The 23,132-nt window shown below is 41.1% G+C and overlaps 1 protein-coding gene across 1 annotated transcript in view; it reads left to right on the top strand.

The window, feature by feature from the left end:
• The window catches only part of MTUS2 (microtubule associated scaffold protein 2), a 507,586-nt gene that overhangs the window by 254,035 nt on the left and 230,419 nt on the right, over positions 1–23,132 (top strand). The window lies entirely within an intron of this gene.

The raw sequence follows: 23,132 nt of genomic DNA, 5'->3' as shown, positions 1-23,132 counted from the left end.
TGTGAGGAACATCAAGTACTGTGTCTTTAAATACTAGGTAATGATATCAAAATGCTCTGCATTCTGTGACTTACCCATCGTCCGTGAGATTGACTCACGTTCACACGCATAGCCCTGCATCACTCGTTTTCATGACTGCAGTGGAACTCCGCCTTGAACTCCACTGTGTGTGCTCTGTCCCACTGCTCTTGGGCGTTTGGGCTTATTCCTAGTGCAGAGCTACGATAGCCCATATTGTCCTGAGCGTGCCTGCACACGTGTCCTGGTGCACGCGTGTGAATGTCTCTCTAGCTCAGGAGGTGGAATTGTTCGGTCACACACACACCTCCGTATCTCCACCCTTACTAAATTAGAGCAAAATACCCTCAGATACCTTGTTCTAACAATTTGCATCCTCCCTTCATCAGTGTATAAGAGTTCCAGTGTCAGAACTTCCCTGGCGGTCCAGTGGTTAGGACTCCAGTCTTCTAATGCAGGGGACCCGGGTTCGATCCCTGGTCGGGGAACTAAGATCCCATACGCTGCACGGTGTGGCCAAAAAAAAAAAAAGAAGTTCCAGTTTCTCCACATACTCACTCATACTTGGTGTTTTTCCCTTTTTAATTTTAATAGTATCTTGAAGTGAAAAATGGGTCCACAAATAAATATTGGGGTTTTATTTGATTTAGAAAATGATAATATTTTGGTTTCGATATTGAACTATGGTAACCAAACTAAATACCTACCATGAAAAAATAGCAAGTGCCCACGACCTTGGGTTCTGAGGCTGATGGAAGCCCCAGCTGCACTGTCTCTCCTAGCCATGAGTGCTGTAGGCTTCAGACATCTCTTTCAGTCCTGGAGGGACTGACTTTCCTAGATCAGGAGAAATACATGAAATACTGTGTGTGGCCGCTAGTCAAAATCACCAGAGTTAGAGGCAGAAATCTGCATTTCCGACGGACCCCCAGGGTGAATCTTCACACCTAGGTTTGCTCTTCAAATGAGGTAGGAAAGATCAGTGTTGGACATAGGTCCATCACCATTAATTCAGAAAGTTTGTTAAAGGGTCTAAGAGACAAGATAAAAACAGAGAAAGAAGTTCCAAGGAAACATGAAAAGCCAGGTTAAGTGTCTCTGGCTTTTAGAAACTGAACTCTTAGTCATGGCGTGAGTGCCTCCGCATGGTGGATTCTAACCTCTCTGCCTTGCTGAGGACAGCACATGCCAGCACCCAGGCACAAGCGAAACCCTTCACTCCCTCACATGTCTCTGCTCCCGGGAAGCGGGACACTGATCCCCGGGAGGGACCACCTACAAATGGATCAAAAGGTTACCAATTCTAGAGGACCTACCAAACACCAGGCACTGGTGCTTTTCACGTATTTTCTTATTTAATCCTCAGGATGATTCCACAAGGTAAGTTATTACTTCCTTTTTGCCAGTTAGAAAGCAGGAAATGGCAGAGCCAGGGCTGAGCCTAGGTCGGTCTGGGAAGCTTGAAATCACTGCTGTCTTTCCATACCCTGGCAGCATCAGAACCACAGAGGCAACTAGGTCAGGAAAGAAAAGTCTGTAGCAGTTCAGGAGAGCTGTTTTTTGTCAAGCAAGGAAACCACAGAAGAAAAAATACCTCTTTGGCTTCTGTCACACTCAGGGAGTCTCAAAGAAATGAGGGGAGCTTCTGCGTCTTCTACCTCTGTCTGCCCACCGGTTCACACACACACTGTGCCCACCTCTCGAGAAAGGATGACACAGGGCAAAGAGAAAAATAAGTCATTCCAGCTGGCTGGCTCCCAAATCTGCCCTGGCGTCCTCACCCCCAAACTTCCTCATGTTTTGCCCTGGGTCTTTACCAGACGATTTTTGAATTCTTTAAATTTCAAGACGCTCAGGAAACTTACTGTCCGAGGGTGGCAGTAATGAGAAGGAACGATGGGTCCAGGTCTGTTCTTCAGTGCATCCGCCCCATCCTCCATGCTGCCACCTCCAGAGGAGACACACTAGCCAGAGGACACAAGAGGAACCAGCAGACCCCAGATAATGTGGAAAGCTCCATTTGATAGAGCAGCAGTTTGCAAATAACCAAAATGACCGATGATACGAGATGTATTAAACAAAATTAATGCACAGAAATCTCTTGCATTCCTATACACTCAACGTGAAAGATCAAAAAGAGAAATTAAGGAAACAATCCCATTCACCACTGCAACTAAAAGAATAAAATACCTAGGAATAAACCTACCTAAGGAGGTAAAAGACCTGTACTCAGAAAACTATAAGACACTGATGAAAGAAGTTAAAGATGATACAAACAGATGGAGAGATATACCATGTTCTTGGATTGGAAGAATCAACATTGTGAAAATGACTCTACTACCCAAAGCAATCTACAGATTCAATGCAATCCCTATCAAATTACCAGTGGCATTTTTTACAGAACTAGAACAAAAAATATTAAAATTTGTATGGAGACACCAAAGACCCCGAATAGCCAAAACAGTCTTGAGGGAAGAAAACAGAGCTGGAGGAATCAGGCTCCCTGACTTCAGACTACTCTACAAAGCTACAGTAATCAAGACAATATGGTACTGGTACAAAAGCAGAAATATAGATCAATGGAACAGGATAGAAAGCCCAGACATAAGCCCACACACCTATGGTCAACTAATCTGTGACAAAGGAGGCAAGGATATACAATGGAGAAAAGACAGTCTCTTCAGTAAGTGGTGCTGGGAAAGCTGGACAGCTACATGTAAAAGAATCAAATTAGAGCACTCCCTAGCACCATACACAAAAATAAACTCCAAATGGATTAAAGACCTAAATGTAAGACTGGACACTATAAAAGTGTTAGAGGAAAACATAGGAAGAACACTGTTTGACTTATGTCAAACAGCAAGATCTTTATTGACCCACCTTCTAGAGTAATGGAAATAAAAACAAAAATAAACAAATGGGACTTAACGAAACTTAAAAGCTTTTGCACAGCAAAGGAAAACATAAACAAGACGAAAAGACAGCCCTCAGAATGGAAGAAAATATTTGCAAATGAAGCAACTGACAAAGGATTACTCTCCAAAATTTACAAGCAGCTCATGCGGCTCAATATTAAAAAAAACAAACAACCCAATCCAAAAATGGGCAGAAACCTAAATAGACATTTCTCCAAAGAAGACATACAGGTGGCCAAGAGGCACATGAAAAGCTGCTCAACATCACTAATTATTAGAGAAATGCAAATCAAAACTACAATGAGGTATCACCTCACACCAGTTAGAATGGGCATCATCAGAAAATCTACAAACAACACATGCTGGAGAGGGTGTGGAGAAAAGGGGACCCTCTTACCCTGTTGGTGGGAATGTAAATTGATACAGCCACTGTGGAGAACAGGATGGAGGTTCCTTAAAAAACTAAAAATAGAACTACCATACGACCCAGCAATCCCACTACTGGGCATATACCCAGAGAAAACCATAATTCAAAAGACACATGCACCCCAATGTTCATTGCAGCATTATTTACGATAGCCAGGTCATGGAAGCCACCTAAATGCCCATCGACAGACGAGTGGATAAAGAAGATGTGGTACATATATACAATGGAATATTACTCAGCCATAAAAAGAAATGAAATTGGGTCATTTGTAGAGGTGTGGATGGATCTAGAGACTGTCATACAGAGTGAAGTAAGTCAGAAAGAGAAAAACAAATATCGTATATTAATGCATATATGTGGAATCTAGAAAAATGGTACAGATGAAGCAGTTTGCAGGGCAGAAGTTGAGACACACACGTAGAGAACAAACATATGGACACCAAGGGGGGAAAGTGGTGGTGGGGGGTGGGCGTTGGGGTGGGATGACTTGGGAGATTGGGATTGACATGTATACAGTGATGGGTATAAAACTGATAACTAATAAGAACCTGCTGTATAAAAAATAAATAAAATACAATTCAAAAATTCAAAAAAAAAAAAAAACATTGTGTGATGGAATACTGCATAGCTTTAAAAATGATGTTACAGAGCATTACCGTGAAGAAGGTTCGTGATTGTTACTGAAAAGTTCAGGTGATACAATCCTAATTTTGTGTTTTAAAAGTTTATATATACATGTGTTATATATGTGTGTGTGTAAACTTTAAAATACACATCTATACATGTAAACTTTTTTACACAAAAACAAGACTGGACGGACATATAGCAAAAATTAGTGAGTAGTTTTATAGTAAGTTTTGGATTTATTTTAATAGTGTGTATATACCTAAGGAGCATGTATGGGTACACACATACATACTCCAAACTTAAATGTAAAACCTAAAACTATAAAACTTTTAGGAAAAAAATAGGAACAAATCTTTAAGACCTAGGACTTAGCAAAGAATTTTTAGATTAGACATCAAAAGCATGGTCCATCAAGGAAAAAGTAGGTAACATGCAAGTTAAAACAACAGTGCGGTCACTGATGAATGCAGGAAAAACTAGGCAACTCATACCTTGCTGGAGGGAAGATAAAATGGTACAGCCACTCTGGAAAACAGTTTGGTAATTTCATGTACAACTAGCCATTCGGTTACCATACAACCCAGCAGTTGTACTCCTGGGCATTTATCCCACAGCAATGAAGTTTTATGTTCGCACAAAAAAACTGTACATGAACGTTCATGGCAGCTTTCTGTGTAATAGCCACAAACTGGAAACAACCTGCAAGTCCTTCAGTAAACAATGAAATAACTTTGGTCTGTCCATACTGTGGAATACTACACAGCAGCTGAAAGGAACACATTATTGATACACACAATACATATCAACCTGTGAATCTTCCGAGGTGTTGCTGAGTGAGAAGAGCCAATCCCAAAAGGCTACATATTGTATGATTCCATTTGTATAACCTTCTTGAGAAGACAAAATTATAGAAATGGAGAACAGATTTGTAAACAGTCCAAGGGGTTGTGGCTGGAAGATGAGGAGGTGGGAGGAAGATGGGTGTGGTTATGAGAGGCCAACACGAGGGATGCTGTGGTCTCACACACACACACACACACACACACACACACACACACGAATGAATATAGGTAAAACTAGGGAAATCTGAACAAGATTGTCTCAGTGTCCGTATCCTGGTTGTTATATTGTATTAGAGTTTCCCAAGACATTATTCTTGGGGGAAACTGGGTGTAGGGTATGCAGGATCTCTCTGTGTTATTTCTTATGAGTGCATGTGAGCCTATAATGATCTCAAAATAAAAAGTTTGATTGAAAACATTATATAATTTTTTTTTCAACTGAGTAATTTTGTCTTTTTTTTTTTATCGGAGTATAATTGCTTTACAATGTTGTGTTAGTTTCTGCCACACAGCAAAGTGTATCAGCCGTACACATATACACATTGCCTCCGTCTTGGACCTCCCTCACCGCCCCCCATCCCACCCACCTAGGCCATCACAGAGCACCGAGCTGACCTCCCTGTGCTGTGTACCACAGTGCTATACAGCAGGTTCCCACTAGCTATTTCACACATGGTAGCGTATTTACGTCAAACCTTATCTCCCAATTCATCCCACCCTCCCCTCCCCGCCCCATGTCCACACGTCCATTCTCTGCATCTGCCTTCTATTCCTGCCCTACAAATAGGTTCATCTGTACCATCTTTCTAGATTCCACATGTATGTGTTAATATACAATATTTGTTTTTCTCTTTCTGACTTACATTTACATAATTACATAACATGTATTATTATTTGTGTATAACATTGTAGTATATATATTATAGTTTGGTATTTATAAGAAATAGATTAATTACTAATACATCACTGAAGAACTTGACCAATTGGAATATGTATATCGTTGCAAAATAAAATTAATAATTTGCTCCTCTTTTCAGCAAAACGCTATGAAAGGGTTATTGGTACTCATCGTACCCGGTTCTCCCATTCTCTTTCAAACCCGTTTTCATTAAGGTTTCACCTACGCATTTTATCCAAAGGTACTGAACACACAGTGTTAACTGCAGACTCCTTCCCTGTCCCCACCTCTCTTAACCCAGCAGCCTCATTTGTCCTGCTGGATGAAGTCCTCCTTGACAACTTTCTGCATGTGGCTTCCTGGTTCCTTAGAGAGACGTGGCCTGGGATCAGTGGCTGGGCCTCTTCAATGCCTGCGTGCTCTTGGTGATCTCACCTGGTTTATGGTTTTAAATTCCATTTATGTGCCTATGGCTCAGTTTATACTCCAGCCCACTCCTTTCTCTTGAACTGTGGATTCATACGCCCAGCCGCACGCCTGACATCTCCACTTGGATATCTACCAGGCATCTTAAAATTTAGCAGGGGGCAAACCAAGCCTCTGACTTCCAGCACTGCCCCCCACCCCCACCACAACAGAGCCTTCTGCACCCACAGCTTCCCCCTCTCAGCTGTTGCATTTTCGTTCTTCCAGCTGCTCAGGCCAAAACCCCTGACATCTGAGGTTGTCTCTGGCTCCTGTTTCTCTCACACGCCAACATGTAGTCTGTCGGCAAATCCTGGTGACTCTACCTTTGAAGTACGTTCAGGATTAAACTACATCTTTCCATTTAGATCACTGCCTCTGTGCTCCAAGCCTCCATTGTCTCTGAATGGGTTTCTCCAGTAGACCTATCCCTAAAGTCACCGGAGCTTCTGCAGTGATCCTTTTAGAACCAGATTAGATGATGTCAATCCTCTGCTCAAAACTGTAGGAGTACCCACCGCGAGACGCAGTCAGCCGATCTACTGTGATGGTCCCGTGTCCCCGGTCCACTCCATAAACTTCTTGGACTCTCCCCACCCTCACTGGTTCCAGCCACACGAGCCTCCTTGCTCTTCCTCGGGTCTGCCAGGCTCACTCCCACTTCTGCCTGGAGGGCTCCTCACCCAGGATCCACATCACCAGTTCTCCCAACTCCAAATCTTCACTCTACTCTCACCTTCCCAGTGAAGCCTACATTGAATCTCCTATTTAACGGTGAAAACCCTCCCCCCATTTAGCATGCCCAATCCCTTACCCGAGTACTTTCCAAGACACTTAACCGCCTCTTAACCTCCTGCGTTAGTTTCCTAGGACTGCTGTAACAAGGTCCCACAAACTGAACAACAGAAATCTACTCTCTCACAGTTTTGGCGACTGGAAGTCCAAAATCAAGGTGTCAGCAGGGCCGTGCGCACTCTGCAGGCTCTTGGGAAGAATCCTTCCTTGACTTCCCTACTCTTCTAGCATCCGGTGCTTTTGCCAGAAATCCTTGGATTCTCAGGCTCTGGCAGTATACCTCCAATCTCCGCCTCTGTCTCCATGTGGCCGTCTTTCCTCTGTGTGTCTCTCTGTGTACAGATTCCCTCTTCTTCTTAGGACACCGCTGATACTGGATTCAGCGCCCACACGAATCCAGTGTGACCTCAGCTTAACTGGATTACATCTGCCACGACCCAAATAAGGTCATCTTCCCAGGATCCTGGTGGACATACATTTTGGGAGGACACTATTCAAACAGTACCCGTACCATATGATTATACAGTTGATGTATTCTGTTATTGTGTGGCTGCCTGTTCTAGAATGTAACTTTCTTAGAGGCAGAGACTTTTGTCTATTTGGTCCTGAATGTATCCCAAGTTCCTAGAATGTTTCATAGCAAAGAGTAGAATCTCAGTAAATTAAACAGTACCCTTACATATCACGGAATGAACTTCAGGGGTTTACTGACACACTTCTGTGGTATTCTACACATGAGCAATGTCATTCAACCCCCTAGACAAATGTTTATTCAACAACTAGACAGACTAGCAAGTGATTGAGTTAAAACAGAGACCTTAGTTGGCCCTTTAAAATGTTATGTTTTCTAAATCATATAATTCTGGCTGTTTTTATTTTTTTAATTAATTAATTATTTATTTATTTTTAAATTTTAACTTTTTATTTTATATGGGAGTAGAGTTGATTAACAATGTTGTGTTAGTTTCAGGTGTACAGCAAAGTGATTCAGTTATACATATACATGTATCTATTGTTTTTCAAATTCTTTTCCCATTTAGGTTGTTACAAAGTATTGAGCAGAATTGTTCCCTGTGCTATAAGTAGGTCCATGTTGGATATCCATTTTATTTTATTTTTAAACATTTATTTATTTATTTATTTTTTGTGAGGTGATAGCTCATTGTGGTTTTTTTTTTTTTAACATCTTTATTGGAGTATAAATGCTTTACAATGGTGTGTTAGTTTCTGCTTTACAACAAAGTGAATCAGTTATATATATACATATGTTCCCATATCTCTTCCCTCTTGCGTCTCCCTCCCTCCCACCCTCCCTATCCCACCCCTCCAGGTGATCACAAAGCACCGAGCTGATCTCCCTGTGCTATGCGGCTGTTTACCACTAGCTATCTACCTTACATTTGGTAGTGTATATATGTCCATGCCTCTCTCTCGCTTTGTCACAGCTTACCCTTTCCCCCTCCGCATATCCTCAAGTCCATTCTTTAGTAGGTCTGTGTCTTTTTTCCTGTCTTACCCCTAGGTTCTTCATGACATTTTTTTTCTCTTAAATTCCATATATATGTGTTAGCATACGGTATTTGTCTCTCTCTTTCTGACTTAACTTCATTCTGTATGACAGACTCTAGGGCCAACCACCTCATTACGAATAGCTCAATTTCGTTTCTTTTTATGGCTGAGTAATATTCCATTGTATATATGTGCCACATCTTCTTTATCCATTCATCCGATGATGGACACTTGGGTTGTTTCCATCTCTGGGCTATTGTAAATAGAGCTGCAATGAACATTTTGGTACATGACTCTTTTTGAATTATGGTTTTCTCAGGGTATATGCCCAGTAGTGGGATTGCTGGGTCATATGGTAATTCTATTTTTAGTTTTTTAAGGAACCTCGATACTGTTCTCCACAGTGGCTGTATCAATTTACATTCCCACCAACAGTGCAAGAGTGTTCCCTTTACTCCACACCCTCTCCGGCATTTATTGTTTCTAGATTTTTTGATGATGGCCATTCTGACTGCTGTGAGATGATATCTAATTGTAGTTTTGATTTGCATTTCTCTAATCATTAGTGATGTTGAGCATTCTTTCATGTGTTTGTTGGCAGTCTGTATATCTTCTTTGGAGAAATGTCTATTTAGGTCTTCTGCCCATTTTTGGATTGGGTTGTTTGTTTTTTTGTTATTAAGCTGCATGAGCTGCTTATAAATTTTGGAGATTAATCCTTTGTCAGTTGCTTCATTTGCAAATATTTTCTCCCATTCTGAGCATTGTCTTTTGGTCTTGTTTATGGTTTCCTTTGCTGTGCAAAAGCTTTTAAGTTTCATTAGGTCCCATTTGTTTATTTTTGTTTTTATTTCCATTTCTCTAGGAGGTGGGTCAAAAAGGATCTTGCTGTAATTTATGTAATAGAGTGTTCTCCCTATGTTTTCCTCTAAGAGTTTGATAGTTTCTGGTCTTACATTTAGGTCTTTAATCCATTTTGAGCTTATTTTTGTGTATGGTGTTAGGGAGTGATCTCATCTCATACTTTTACATGTACCTGTCCAGTTTTCCCAGCACCATTTATTAAAGAGGCTGTCCTTTCTCCACTGTACATTCCTGCCTCCTTTATCAAAGATAAGGTGACCATATGTGCGTGGGTTTATCTCTGGGCTTTCTATCCTGTTCTATTGATCTATCTTTCTGTTTTTGTGCCAGTACCATACTGTCTTGATTACTGTAGCTTTGTAGCATAGTCTGAAGTCAGGGAGCCTGATTCCTCTAGATCCATTTTTCGTTCTCAAGATTGCTTTGGCTATTCGGGGTCTTTTGTGTTTCCATACAAATTGTGAAATTTTTTGTTCTAGTTCTGTGAAAAATGCCACTGGTAATTTGATAGGGATTGCATTGAATCTGTAGATTGCTTTGGGTAGTATAGTCATTTTCACAGTGTTGATTCTTCCAATCCAAGAACATGGTATATCTCTCCATCTATTTGTATCATCTTTAATTTCTTTCATCAGTGTCTTATAATTTTCTGCATACAGGTCTTTTGTCTCCTTAGGTAGGTTTATTCCTAGATATTTTATTCTTTTTGTTGCAATCGTAAATGGGAGTGTTTTCTTGATTTCACTTTCGGATTTTTCATCATTAGTGTATAGGAATGCCAGAGATTTCTGTGCATTAATTTTGTATCCTGCTACTTTACCAAATTCATGGATTAGCTCTAGTAGTTTTCTGGTAGCATCTTTAGGATTCTCTATGTATAGTATCATGTCATCTGCAAACAGTGACAGCTTTTACTTCTTCTTTTCCAGTTTGGATTCCTTTTATTTCCTTTTCTTCTCTGATTGCTGTGGCTAAAACTTCCATAACTATGTTGAGTAAGAGTGGTGAGAGTGGGCAACCTTGTCTTGTTCCTGATCTTAGTGGAAATGCTTTCACTTTTTCACCATTGAGGACGATGTTGGCTGTGGGTTTGTCATATATGGCCTTAATATGTTGAGGAAAGTTCCCTCTATGCTTACTTTCTGGAGAGTTTTTATGATAAATGGGTGTTGAATTTTGTCGAAAGCTTTCTCTGCATCTATTGAGATGATCATATGGTTTTTCTCCTTCAATTTGTTAATATGGTGTATCACGTTGATTGATTTGCATATATCGAAGAATCCTTGCAATCCTGGAATAAACCCCACTTGATCATGGTGTATGATCCGTTTAATGTGCTGTTGGATTCTGTTTGGTAGTATTTTGTTGAGGATTTTTGCATCTATGTTCATCAGTGATATTGGCCTTTAGTTTTCTCTCTTTGTGACATATTTGTCTGGTTTTGGTATCAGGGTGATGGTGGCCTCGTAGAATGAGTTTGGGAGTGTTCCTCCCTCTGCTATATTTTGGAAGAGTTTGAGAAGGATAGGTGTTAGCTCTTCTGTAAATGTTTGATGGAATTCGCCTGTGAAGCCATCTGGTCCTGGGCTTTTTTTTGTTGGAAGATTTTTAATCACAGTTTCAATTTCAGTGCTTGTGATTGGTCTGTTCATATTTTCTATTTCTTCCTGATTCAGTCTTGGCAGGTTGTGCATTTCTAAGAATTTGTCCATTTCTTCCAGGTTGTCCATTTTATTGGCATAGAGTTGCTTTTAGTAATCTCTCATGATCTTTTGTATTTCTGCAGTGTCACTTGTTACTTCTCCTTTTTCATTTCTAATTCTATTGATTTGAGTCTCCTCCCTTTTTCCTTGATGAGTCTGGCTAATGGTTTATCAATTTTGTTTATCTTCTCAAAGAACCAGCTTTTAGTTTTATTGATCTTTGCTATCCTTTCCTTCATTTCTTTTTCATTTATTTCTGATCTGAGTTTTATGATTTCTTTCCTTCTGCTAACTTTGGGGTTTTTTTGTTCTTCTTTCTCGAATTGCTTTAGGTGCAAGGTTAGGTTGTTTATTCGAGATGTTTCCTGTTTCTTAAGGTAGGATTGTATTGCTATAAACTTCCCTCTTAGAACTGCTTTTGCTGCATCCCATAGATTTTGGGTCATTGTGTCTCTATTGTCATTTGTTTCTAGGTATTTTTTAATTTCCTCTTTGATTTCTTCAGTGATCATTTCGTTATTAAGTAGTGTATTGTTTAGCCTCCATGTGTTTGTGTTTTTTATGGATCTTTTCCTGTAATTGATATCTAGTCTCATAGCGTTGTGGTCATAAAATATACTTGATACAATTTCAATTTTCTTAAATTTACCAAGGCTTGATTTGTGACCCAAGATATGATCTATCCTGGAGAATGTTCCATGAGCAGTTGAGAAAAATATGTATTCTGTTGTTTTTGGATGGAATGTCCTATAAATATCAATTAAGTCCATCTTGTTTAATATGTCATTTAAAGCTTGTGTTTCCTTATTTATTTTCATTTTGGATGATCTGTCCATTGGTGAAAGTGGGGTGTTAAAGTCCCCTACTATGAATGTTTTACGGTTGATTTCCCCTTTTATGGCTGTTAGTATTTGCCTTATGTATTGAGGTGCTCCTCTGTTGGGTGCATAAATATTTACAGTTGTTATATCTGCATCTTGGATTGATCCCTTGATCATTATGTAGTGTCCTTCTTTGTCTCTTGTAATAGTCTTTATTTTAAAGTCTATTTTGTCTGATATGAGAATTACTACTCCAGCTTTCTTTTGGTTTCCATTTGCATGAAATATCTTTTTCCATCCCCTTACTTTCAGTCTGTATGTGTCTCTAGGTCTGAAGTGGGTCTCTTGTAGACAGCAAATATGTGGGTCTTGTTTTTGTATCCATTCCGCCAGTCTGTGTCTTTTGGTGGGAGCATTTAGTCCATTTACATTTAAGGTAATTATCGATATGTATGTTCCTATTCCCATTTTCTTAATTGTTTTGAGTTCGTTATTGTAGGTCTTTTCCTTCTCTTGTGTTTCTTGCCTAGAGAAGTTCCTTTAGCAGTTGTTGTAGAGCTGGTTTGGTGGTGCTGAACTTTCAGCTTTTGCTTGTCTGTAAAGGTTTTAATTTCTCCATCAAATCTGAATGAGATCCTTCCTGGGTAGAGTAATCTTGGTTGCAGGTTTTTCTCCTTCATCACTTTCAGTATGTCCTGCCAGTCCCTTCTGACTTGCAGAGTTTCTGCTGAAAGATCAGCTGTTAACCTTATGGGGATTCTCTTGTGTGTTATTTGTTGTTTTTCCCTTGCTGCTTTTAATATGTTTTCTTTGTATTTAATTTTTGACAGTTTGATTAATATGTGTCTTGGCATATTTCTCCTTGGATTTATCCTGTATGGGACTCTGTGTGCTTCCTGGACTTGATTAACTATTTCCTTTCCCATATTAGGGAAGTTTTCAACTATAATCTCTTCAGATATTTTCTCAGTCCCTTTCTTTTTCTCTTCGTCTTCGGGAACCCCTATAATTCGAATGTTGGTGCATTTAATGTTGTCCCAGAGGTCTCTGAGACTGTCCTCAGTTCTTTTCATTCTTTTTTCTTTTTTCTGCCCTGCAGTAGTTATTTCCACTATTTTATCTTCCAGGTCACTTATCCGTTCTTCTGCCTCAGTTATTCTATTGATCCCATCTAGAGTATTTTTCATTTCATTTGTTGTGGTGTTCATCGTTGTTTGTTTCATCTTTAGTTCTTCTAGGTCCTTGTTAAATGTTTCTTGCATTTTGTCTATTCTGTTTCCAAGATTTTGGATCATGTTTATTATCATTATTCTGAGTACTTTTTCAGGTAGATTGCCTATTTCCTCTTCATTTGTTAGGTCTGGTGGGTTTTTACCTTGCTCCTTCATCTGCTGTGTGTTTTTCTGTCTTCTCATTTTGCTTATCTTACTGTGTTTGGGGTCTCCTTTTTGCAGGATGCAGGTTCGTAGTTCCCGTTGTTTTTGGTGTCTGTCCCCAGTAGCTCAGTTTAGTTCAGTGGGTTGTGTAGGCTTCCTGGTGGAGGGGACTAGTGCCTGTGTTCTGGTGGATGAGGCTGGATCTTGTCTTTCTGGTGGGCAGGTCCACGTCTGGTGGTGTGTTTTGGGGTGTCTGTGGACTTATGATTTTGGGCAGCCTCTCTGCTAATGGGTGGGGTTGTGTTCCTGTCTTGCTAGTTGTTTGGAATAGGATGTCCAGCACTGTAGCTTGCTGGTCGTTGAGTGAAGGTGGGTGCTGGTGTTGAGATGGAGATCTCTGGGAGATTTTCGCCATTTGATATTATATGGAGCTGGGAGGTCTTTTGTGGACTAGTGTCCTGAAGTTGGCTCTCCCACCTCAGAGGCACAGCAGTGACTCCTGGCTGCAGCACCAAGAGCCTTTCATCCACATGGCTCAGAATAAAAGGGAGAAAAAGTAGAAAGAAAGAATTAGGAGAAGAAAGAAAGAAAGAAAGAAAGAAAGAAAGAAAGAAAGAAAGAAAGAAAGGAAGGAAGAAAGAAGGGAGGGAGGGAGGAAGGAAGGAAGGAGGGAAGGAAGGAAAAAAAGAAAGAAGATAAAGTAAAATAAAATAAAGTAAGGTAAAATATAATAAAGTTATTAAAATAAAAAAAATTATTAAGAGAAAAAACAAAACAAAACAAAAAAAAGGACGGATAGAGCCGTAGGACAAATGGTGGAAGCAAAGCTATACAGACAAAATATCACATAGAAGCATACACATACACACTCACAAAAAGAGGAAAAGGGGAAAAAATCATAAATCTTGCTCTCGAAGTCCACCTCGTCAATTTGGGATGATTCGTTGTCTATTCAGGTATTCCACAGGTGCAGGTACATCAAGTTGATTGTGGAGCTTTAATCCGCTGCTCCTGAGGCTGCAGGGAGACAGTTCCCTTTCTCTTCTTTGTTCTCACAGCTCCCAGGCTCTCAGCTTTGGATTTGGCCCCGCCTCTGCACGTAGGTCGCTGGAGGGCGTCTGTTCTTCGCTCAGACAGGATGGGGTTAAAGGAGCAGCTGATTCAGGGTCTCTGGCTCACTCAGGCGGCAGGGAGGGAGGGGCATGGAGGGCGGGGCGAGCCTGCGGCGGCAGAGGCCAGCGTGACGTTGCGCTGGCGTGACGTTGCACCAGCCTGAGGAGCGCCGTGCGTCCTTCCGGGGAAGTTGTCCCGGGATCCCGGGACCCTGGCAGTGGCGGGCTGCACAGGCTCCCCGGAAGAGGGGTGTGGATAGTGACCTGTGCTCGCACACAGGTTTCTTGGCGGCGGCAGCAGCAGCAGCCTTAGCGTCTCCCGCCCGTCTCTGGGTTCCGCGCTTTTAGCCGCGGCTTGCGCCCGTCTTTGGAGCTCCTTTAAGCAGCGCTCTGAATCCCCTCTCCTCGCGCACCAGGAAACAAAGAGGTAAGAAAACGTCTCTTGCGTCTTCGGCAGGTCCAGACTTTCCCCCGGACTCCCTCCCGGCTAGCCGTGGCGCACTAGCCCCCTTCAGGCTGTGTTCACGCCGCCAACCCCAGTCCTCTCCCTGCGCTCCGACCGAAGCTGAGCCTCCGCTCGCAGCCCCGCCGGCCCCGGCGGGTGAGCAGACAAGCCTCTCAGGCTGGTGAGTGCCGGTCGGCACGATCCTCTGTGCGGGAATCTCTCCGCTTTGCCCCCCGCACCCCTGTGGCTGCGCTCTCCTCCGCGGCCTCGAAGCTTCCCCCCTCCGCCACCCGCAGTCTCCGCCCGCGAAGGGGCTTCCTAGTGTGTGGGAACCTTTCCTCCTTCACGGCTCCCTCCCACTGATGCAGGTCCCGTCCCTGTTCTTTTGTCTCAGTTTATTCATTTTTCTTTTGCCCTACCCAGGTACATGGGGGTTTCTTGCCTTTTGGGAGGTCTGAGGTCTTCTGCCAGCGTTGAGTAGGTGTTCTGTAGGAGTTGTTCCACGTGTAGGTGTATTTCTGATGTATCTGTGGGGAGGAAGGTGATCTCCGCGTCTTACTCTTGCGCCATCTTCCCGGAAGCCTGGCTCTTTTTAAGTGAAAATTTCACTCTTGCTTGATAAGATTCTTGGTGATAAGATCCAAAGTGTATATGTACTTGTAAACAAAGTGTTTTAAGGGAAAGATGCTTCCTTTCTTGCTTTCTGATGGACTTGGAGTTACTAGAGTCAGATCAGACCCCTGAGGATCTAAAACTCGGTGTGTCTGAGGCTGGCTGTTGTTCCTTGATGCTGCCCAGGGGTTTGATCCTTGTCTGCTGCGGGTCACGGATGAGTGTAGAGAGCTGAGTGGATTCTGAAGGCCTTGAAGAAAATACTTTGTGTCTTGTCTCTCCCACTCCCTACAAGTCAGATCTTGTCCAGTGCAGCCTTTGTGTGTGGGGGGTGTGTGTGTGGTGTGTGTGTCACAGGACCAGAATTAGGGTGATGTGAGTGAAGCCTTCACCTTGGATGCCAAAAAACGCATCGATAAAGTAAATAATATTTTTACACAATATTCTTAAAAAAATGTTAAAAATCCACAGCAAACAAAATACTGAATTTAAAAATAAAACAGGCTGTTGCTACTTTGTTTTATGACCCTAGATCATCATGCATGAGCCCAGAGATCTGTTCTGGGTCCCTGTGGCCAGTCCTTCCGTCCCCGTTGGATGGGTTCACAAGGGTTGACCATTGTGTGGGCACAGATTGAGCAAAGTGGGTACCACACACAGTCATTTTTTATTGTAGAGGATTTTTTAATAAGTGTTTCCTCACACTCCAATATGAGTCGCATGCCAGGCTGCATGTGTGTTCATGCATGTTTGTTCATGGATGTGTTTGTATGTTCAATTCCTTTTCTAGGGTTTGGCTCTAGAACAGCTACAGATGGTTATGTGGTGCTTGGTCAAATTCAGTTAAGACAGCCCCCAGAGTTTGACTTCATTTCAGCACCACTAGAAGGGTAGGCCCAGCCAGGCTGACCCCAGGGTGGGCCAGGTTGTTCCTGAGCCCACAGAGGACGGTGTAGCCCAGTCTGTCCTGCTTACCAGAACCAACATTGTAGTCCACCCGTGGGGCACTTCTGAACTTCACGATGAATGTCGGCACACATCAGGGAAAGCATTTCAGAATAGCCTCCGTGATCTTTCCTCCACTCCAGGTATCATGAGTCCTGAATCCCTAAGTGGATGAAGACACCTTTTTTTTTTTTTAACATCTTTATTGGGGTATAATTGCTTTACAATGGTGTGTTAGTTTCTGCTTTATAACAAAGTGAATCAGTTATACATATACATATGTTCCCATATCTCTTCCCTCTTGCGTCTCCATCCCTCCCACCCTCCCTACCCCACCCCTCTAGGTGGTCACAAAGCACTGAGCTGATCTCCCTGTGCTATGCGGCTGCTTCCCACTAGCTATCTACCTTACGTTTGGTAGTGTATATATATCCATGCCACTCTCTCGCTTTGTCACAGCTCACCCTTCCCCCCCCCATATCCTCAAGTCCGTTCTCTAGTAGGTCTGTGTCTTTATTCCTGTCTTACCCCTAGGTTCTTCATGACATTTTTTTTCTTAAATTCCATATATATGTGTTAGCATACGGTATTTGTCTTTCTCTTTCTGACTCACTTCACTCTGTATGACAGACTCTAGGTCTATCCACCTCATTACAAATAGCTCAATTTCATTTCTTTTTATGGCTGAGTAATATTCCATTGTATATATGTGCCACATCTTCTTTATCCATTCATCCGATGATGGGCACTTAGGTTGTTTCCGACACCTTTTTCTTGATCTCATGTGTCCTGTGATTGAACTCTGCTAAAAACTCCAGTTCCCATCCTTTCTTACCTGCCCTGAAAGAAGCTCAGAGAAGCCAGAGCAAGGCTGTCGGGCCAGTCCCCACTGTCGCGGAGAGAACAGAGGATCCCGAAAAAAGAATCGTTAGGCAGCATTTCCCCTTCCCTATAATCTACCCAGATCTGCCTGTAGGTGGTGAGGCAAGATTAGTGGCAGACAAAATGGGGAGCAGCTTGAACAGTCCCAGACATCTGCCCTGTGGGTCCAGATCGGAAGTGACCCTGTGCCCGCGCTGGACTGAAATGCACAGGCCCTTCTTCCTTTGCCTTCCAGGCTCCATGCAGCATTGTTTTATCTGGTGACATTTCTTCTGTCTGCTCATTTTATTTGCACCATTATTTCTGTCCTAAATTTAGCAGCCCTGGGCATTGAGCCTATATTTTTGACAGCAATTTTGGCTAAGGTGCACTGTGGTGGGAAGACAGGTGCCTTACATAAATCTTAATGATGTCAGTGATTATAAACCACCTGAGTGCTCAGAGATGATCTCCTTATAATTGGCTGTTGACAGGGTTCTTGGAGAAAAGCCTTTCTATTACGTAATATGGTTTGAGGTATTACCATCCTTTGTCTAGGGATAACAGATATGTGAACTTAATTCATAGCATTTTTGCACTGGAGTGGGAACCCACAAAGAGAAATGACTGCAGATAAGATCCTTTTATGGAATATTTAGCATAAAGAGTGCTTTCATGAAAAAATTTTCTGAGAAAATCCTGACACCATATGTAATTATGTATTGGTCTTATGAAATAATTTCAAAGAGGAAATAATTTTTTCCACCTTAAGTACAAATAATTTAAAATCAGGTGCTCTACTATTAGTCATAAATGAAACAAATTAAAATAATTATGTGGTTTTTTTCTACTTAGGCATTGAAATTATGGAAAAGGCATTTCATTTAAGGCAGAAGTGTATCATTATGAAATATTGAAAAATATTCTTAAAGGTTTAACTTTAGGAACAGGGATGAATTTCTCTGTAATCAGGAAAATGTTGGAAAGCTTGAGTCTAGGGTTTGCTATGGCTCTTAGGATAAAATCTGCACTGCTCAGCGGGAGCTGTGAGATGACTCTCTCCTCCCTCTGGTGTCATCACACACAAGCTGCCCTCACTCTTTCCACTGACACAGCCCTGACCATCCTTCAGGTGCTTGCATACTTCCTCCTGTCCCAGGCCCTTTTCATATTCTGCTCCCACCCTGGGCCTGTCGTCCCCTTTCTTTTTCCCACTAAGTAAGAGATCTCAGCTAAAGCATCTCATCTTCAGGGGAGCCTGTCCTGACCTTCTTGACCACATTAATCCTCACCCTCCACAACCAGCCACATAATACCCACTTCACATTCCTCTCCTTCATAGCTCTTATCAGAGCTGCACTTCCATAGTTACATTTAAGGCTGTTTAATCATCTCCCTCAACCTCTGTATAGCCCGTGAGTTGCTTAAGAGCTGAGACCTAAGCCTGGTTTTGCTTGGTGTGATATCCCTTCTGTCTACCCTGATGCCTTAATAAACATTTTGGAAGGAAGAGAAGACAGTCAATGTGAGATTGGTCCTTTTTAATGGCTCTTTTATTTGACATTAAAAAATATTTCTTTTAAAACGCTTGCTGTATTTCCAATAGAAGTTTTGTGTTTTCATGAGTAGACAGTGTTGCAGAGAATCTCTTTTGAGATATAGTCGACATATAAAGTTGTGTATGTTTAAAGTATACAACGTGTTGATTTGATATAGCTAACACCTCCATCAGGTCACAGAATTATCATTTCTTTTTGTGGTGGGAACATTTAAGATGTAGTCTCTAAGCAATCTGAAGTATATAAACCAGTATTGTTGACTATAATCACTATGCTGTGCATTAGATCTCCAGAAATTATTCATCTTCTAATTTCAAATTCTTCTCTTCCATATTTATTTGGCCGTCATTACATTTCCGCTAGCAATACAATGTTAACCTGTCCACTGTGCTCTGGCCGGAAGCAAACTGTTTGAGATGCAGTTCCTGCTGTTCTGGAGCATTTTTTCTTTTCTACTGAGGACAGTGGGGGATAGTTAAATGCCATGAGAAGTTGAATTTCCACAAAACTGATGCAGTGAGAAAGCATGTTTCTTACCAAAACACTCGTGTCAGGGTACAGCTACCGGGGGAAAGTGAACTCTGCTCTTACTGTCAAAAGAATGGCCTCCCACTCATCCTAACTGGAGTGAGGACACAGGATTTTAAATTTCGTACAATATCTGTTTCTCTAGGACTAGGATTTTTATCTGTAAATATCAATACTTTTGGATTGGAAACTTGCGTTACAGGAGCTTTGAGACACAATTTTACGGATCCATAGAATTGAAGAGAAAAATAGACTGACATGGAAAACCAGGAAAGGTTGTAGTAGAATTTCTTGTAGGATTCTTCCAACAAATGAACCCTTCAGCAAACCTTCTTGAGATGTCATTTCTTCCTAAATATAAAGTGGGCTTCCTTGTACCCCCATTTCTAGACACAGAACAACCCATGAGTCTTCTTGCTACTGTTGATGGGTGTCTGCTCCAGGCCCATTATCTACCTCTACCTTTCTGAAAGTTTCTTCATTCTCCAGGAATTCTCAGCAATAAATGTCCAGGATTTAAATGGATATGGTTTATTTTTTCTGTGTTTGTAACATACTTAAATACATTGGTTTTTATTTGGGAATGCAGACTAGTAGCTCTTTGAAGTGGTGGTTTTTATATGTATTTACGTATAGATTTTCAAAACAAATAGATTTTATACAGACATCTTTTTAGACTTTCGCTTCTGAAAAAGTTTTTTGAGGATTTGGCATTTAAATGCTTACCAGGTCAGTAGCTTACCATTATTAACAATAATATTTAATTTAGTTTTAAAGTAGTACAGCTCAATTGATGATTTAAAGAAAGTAAATGAATGTCAACTGCCTTTCAGTACACTTCTGTGTAATTAATTCAGTTTTTCCAACAATGTAATTTGGAAGAACAGGGGCATCTATCAAGCCGTATGTTTTACATTTAATGTCACATATAGGTTCTTGTGTTCTTTAGATTTAATTCTCAAGTATTCTCTAGAACCAATTATTAGGGTTTTTAAAAATAAAGTACTTCTAATAATACAATCATTTTTTAAAAGAAACTCCTGTCTAAATAAAAGTAGCTTAGTGCTTTATGTAAGTTGAACTGTAATACAGTCTTCCCATATTGATAACTCAGAACCATTTTCATGGCTTCTAAATTTGACCATTAGAAAATAATTAGATTTTTTAAATTGTCTTATTTAACCAGAAAAGTTAAAATCAGAATATATTTTAGGAATAAGCCACAATAAAGAACCTAATTAATATTATACTTGCCCTTTCAAATTCACATATGTATAATACCGAAAGAAATAGAAAGGGTACATGAACAGAGAAACAAAGAGGGAAGCAAACCAATGCTTTTGTGTTCTTTTAACCAAAGTACAGAGGGACACGGTGAGATGTATAATTTTGTTGAGCTTAATCTCATTTTAAATGATATCAGCTGACATTTAGTGTATCTAGTATGACAAATTTATTTAAAGTTTACATTGATGAGCAAACTTGGAAAAAAGCCAGAACAACTCACTAAATCCCAGAAAATTTAGAGGAGGGTTTATTCTTGAATATTTTTTATGTTACCCAAATGACTGCCCTTGACTGTTGGTCATTAAACAAGAAACAATTGGACTTTCCAAACTCACGTTAGCCCTGAGTGTGATTTGTGCTTGTTATATACGTCGATGATGTTTCAGATTTTAGCTGAGCTCCACACGTATGGGCGCTTAGAAAAGCACCTCATTCAATAAATTAGATTAGATGATAGCTCTGTTCTTAAAAAACGTGTTGGATTTGACAGTGTAGCAGTCAGTGTTCTTTTGTGAATTCTCTCAACACTCTTGCAAAGAGGGTAATTGCCTTTCGCCTCGTCTTATAGTTGAACAGATTAAATAACCTACCAATGCCTAGGCAGTGCCAGAGCGGGGGTCGGAATGCACAGGTCAGAAATCTCTGTCTGTGCCTTTGCTTACTTAATTTTACCCAAACAAGGAAGCACTCATTTTCAAGCAGGAAGATGGGTGAGGCCTTCAAATATGACCCTACTGTCAGCCAGAATATTTTATTTGCAGCCTCGTGAACAAATTGCCCCTTCGTTATTCCTCCCTGAGTCTTTATTACCATTATTCCAGGATCACTGTAGTAAAGTTCAAAGCAGGAGGAAGGAGTCAAGCTGGGAAATGCTGATTCTACAATTTAAGCCTCGCCTCGTGGCGGGGGGTGGATAATGCTAATGTTTTGCATACAACATCACACACGACTCCTTTCACTTTATGAATCCATGTGTGTATATGTGAAAAGAATACGTTGTACCGTGTATCATTTCTAGGTCACGCACACGTCAGTCCTGCCCATATGTTAACAGTGGAATTAGCTGTGGAGTAGTCACCAATGAGGTTTGTGACCTGCCCCGGCTTTTAGTGGGACAGCTGCCTCGGTTCTCACTTCTGTGCCCCAGACTTGCTGGGGCAAGACAGCAAGTGAAATCTAAAACAGATCTCACTAATTCTCATGAAACTGCATAGATGTTGCAGGGTGAAACACAGTGGTTTGCGTTTATAAAAGCGGGATTTAAAAGGAAAGTGGAATATTAGCCCAATGATGGGGTGCTTTTTAGGTCCTTTGGTGAAATGGCCTTTCATTTCACAGGAAAAAAAAAGAGTGAAACGGATAGCATGCGTGTGTCTAGGTAACACAGTTTCTAAGCATTTAAGAGTAAAATAAAAATAGTTGTTTGGAAAATAAAATGGTTTTGAGTGTGTGATTCATCCTTTTGCATTGGAAAATAAGAGGGGGTGCTTGCAGCAGTGAGCTTATATCAGAATAAGGCAGACTTTTAATTTATATGTGTGTCAGAAGCATTAGGTATCTGCTTGTACACAGGAGATTATGCTGGGACATGGCAAAATTTCAGATAGATGATAGATAGATAGATAATTATGTATATGTATTTTATACACATAAATATAATTATATATTTCATTCTCAATTTAGAGATATTCTCATTTTATCTACCTATTTGCTCTACAAGTATTTAATTTTCTATTGTTCTCCTGAATTTGGGCCAGCAGCTGAGGACATTTCCAGCCAGTTCTCATGTGATAAACATAAGGGTTGTTCTCTTCCATCACAAGGACTGTCTAGCCAAATCTGCAGAAAGTAAAAGTGATGACAAGGAAGTTGCAGATGTGCCTGAAACAAAGATTTGATGATTTGCATGTGCCTTTCATATTGTCTCACCTCTAGCTAAATCCTCCAGACCTGTCAATTCAGAGTGTTTCCCTGTCAAGAGACCCCTGGATCCTTCACTGTGAAGAGCATGTTGATATATTAGAAGAGGTTCAAAGAAGAGGTACAGCACTGGCTAGTAAGGGCGTGGAGAAAGAAGTAAAGGCCTGATATGAATTGTCTGTGGAAGTGAAAACTAGGAAGCAGGGACAGAGAGCCTAGGGGAGGAAGATGCTCGGGTATGAGGGACCAACTGATTTAGACCAGATGGAGGAAAATGTACAAGGATGCAGTGAATCTGAGAAGAGGAAATCTTAGCATAAGTGCAGAAAGAGCTTTTCTTAATGAGAGCTTCTAAAAAGCAAGGAAGCTTGCATTATTACCCTATTGCTATTATTACTGCATTGCTATTAACTCTGCTCCCGTGAGCACTGACACCGGAAACAAAATTGAGCACTAATGAATTGGAGCTGAATTCCCACTCGAGGTTCGTCAACCCCGCCCCTAATACTCATGCCACTCCTTATCAGCTTCTACTTCCAAGAGACCTAGAGAGCCAAGGAGACTCTGGGGCTGAATTATTTAAATCAAATGACAGATTGTATA

The sequence above is a fragment of the Monodon monoceros genome, unplaced genomic scaffold (genome assembly GCF_005190385.1).
Source record: "Monodon monoceros isolate NGI ecotype Baffin Bay Population unplaced genomic scaffold, NGI_Narwhal_1 Super_Scaffold_8, whole genome shotgun sequence".
Classification (NCBI taxonomy): domain Eukaryota; kingdom Metazoa; phylum Chordata; class Mammalia; order Artiodactyla; family Monodontidae; genus Monodon; species Monodon monoceros.
This window is presented reverse-complemented; position numbering and strand designations above follow the sequence as displayed.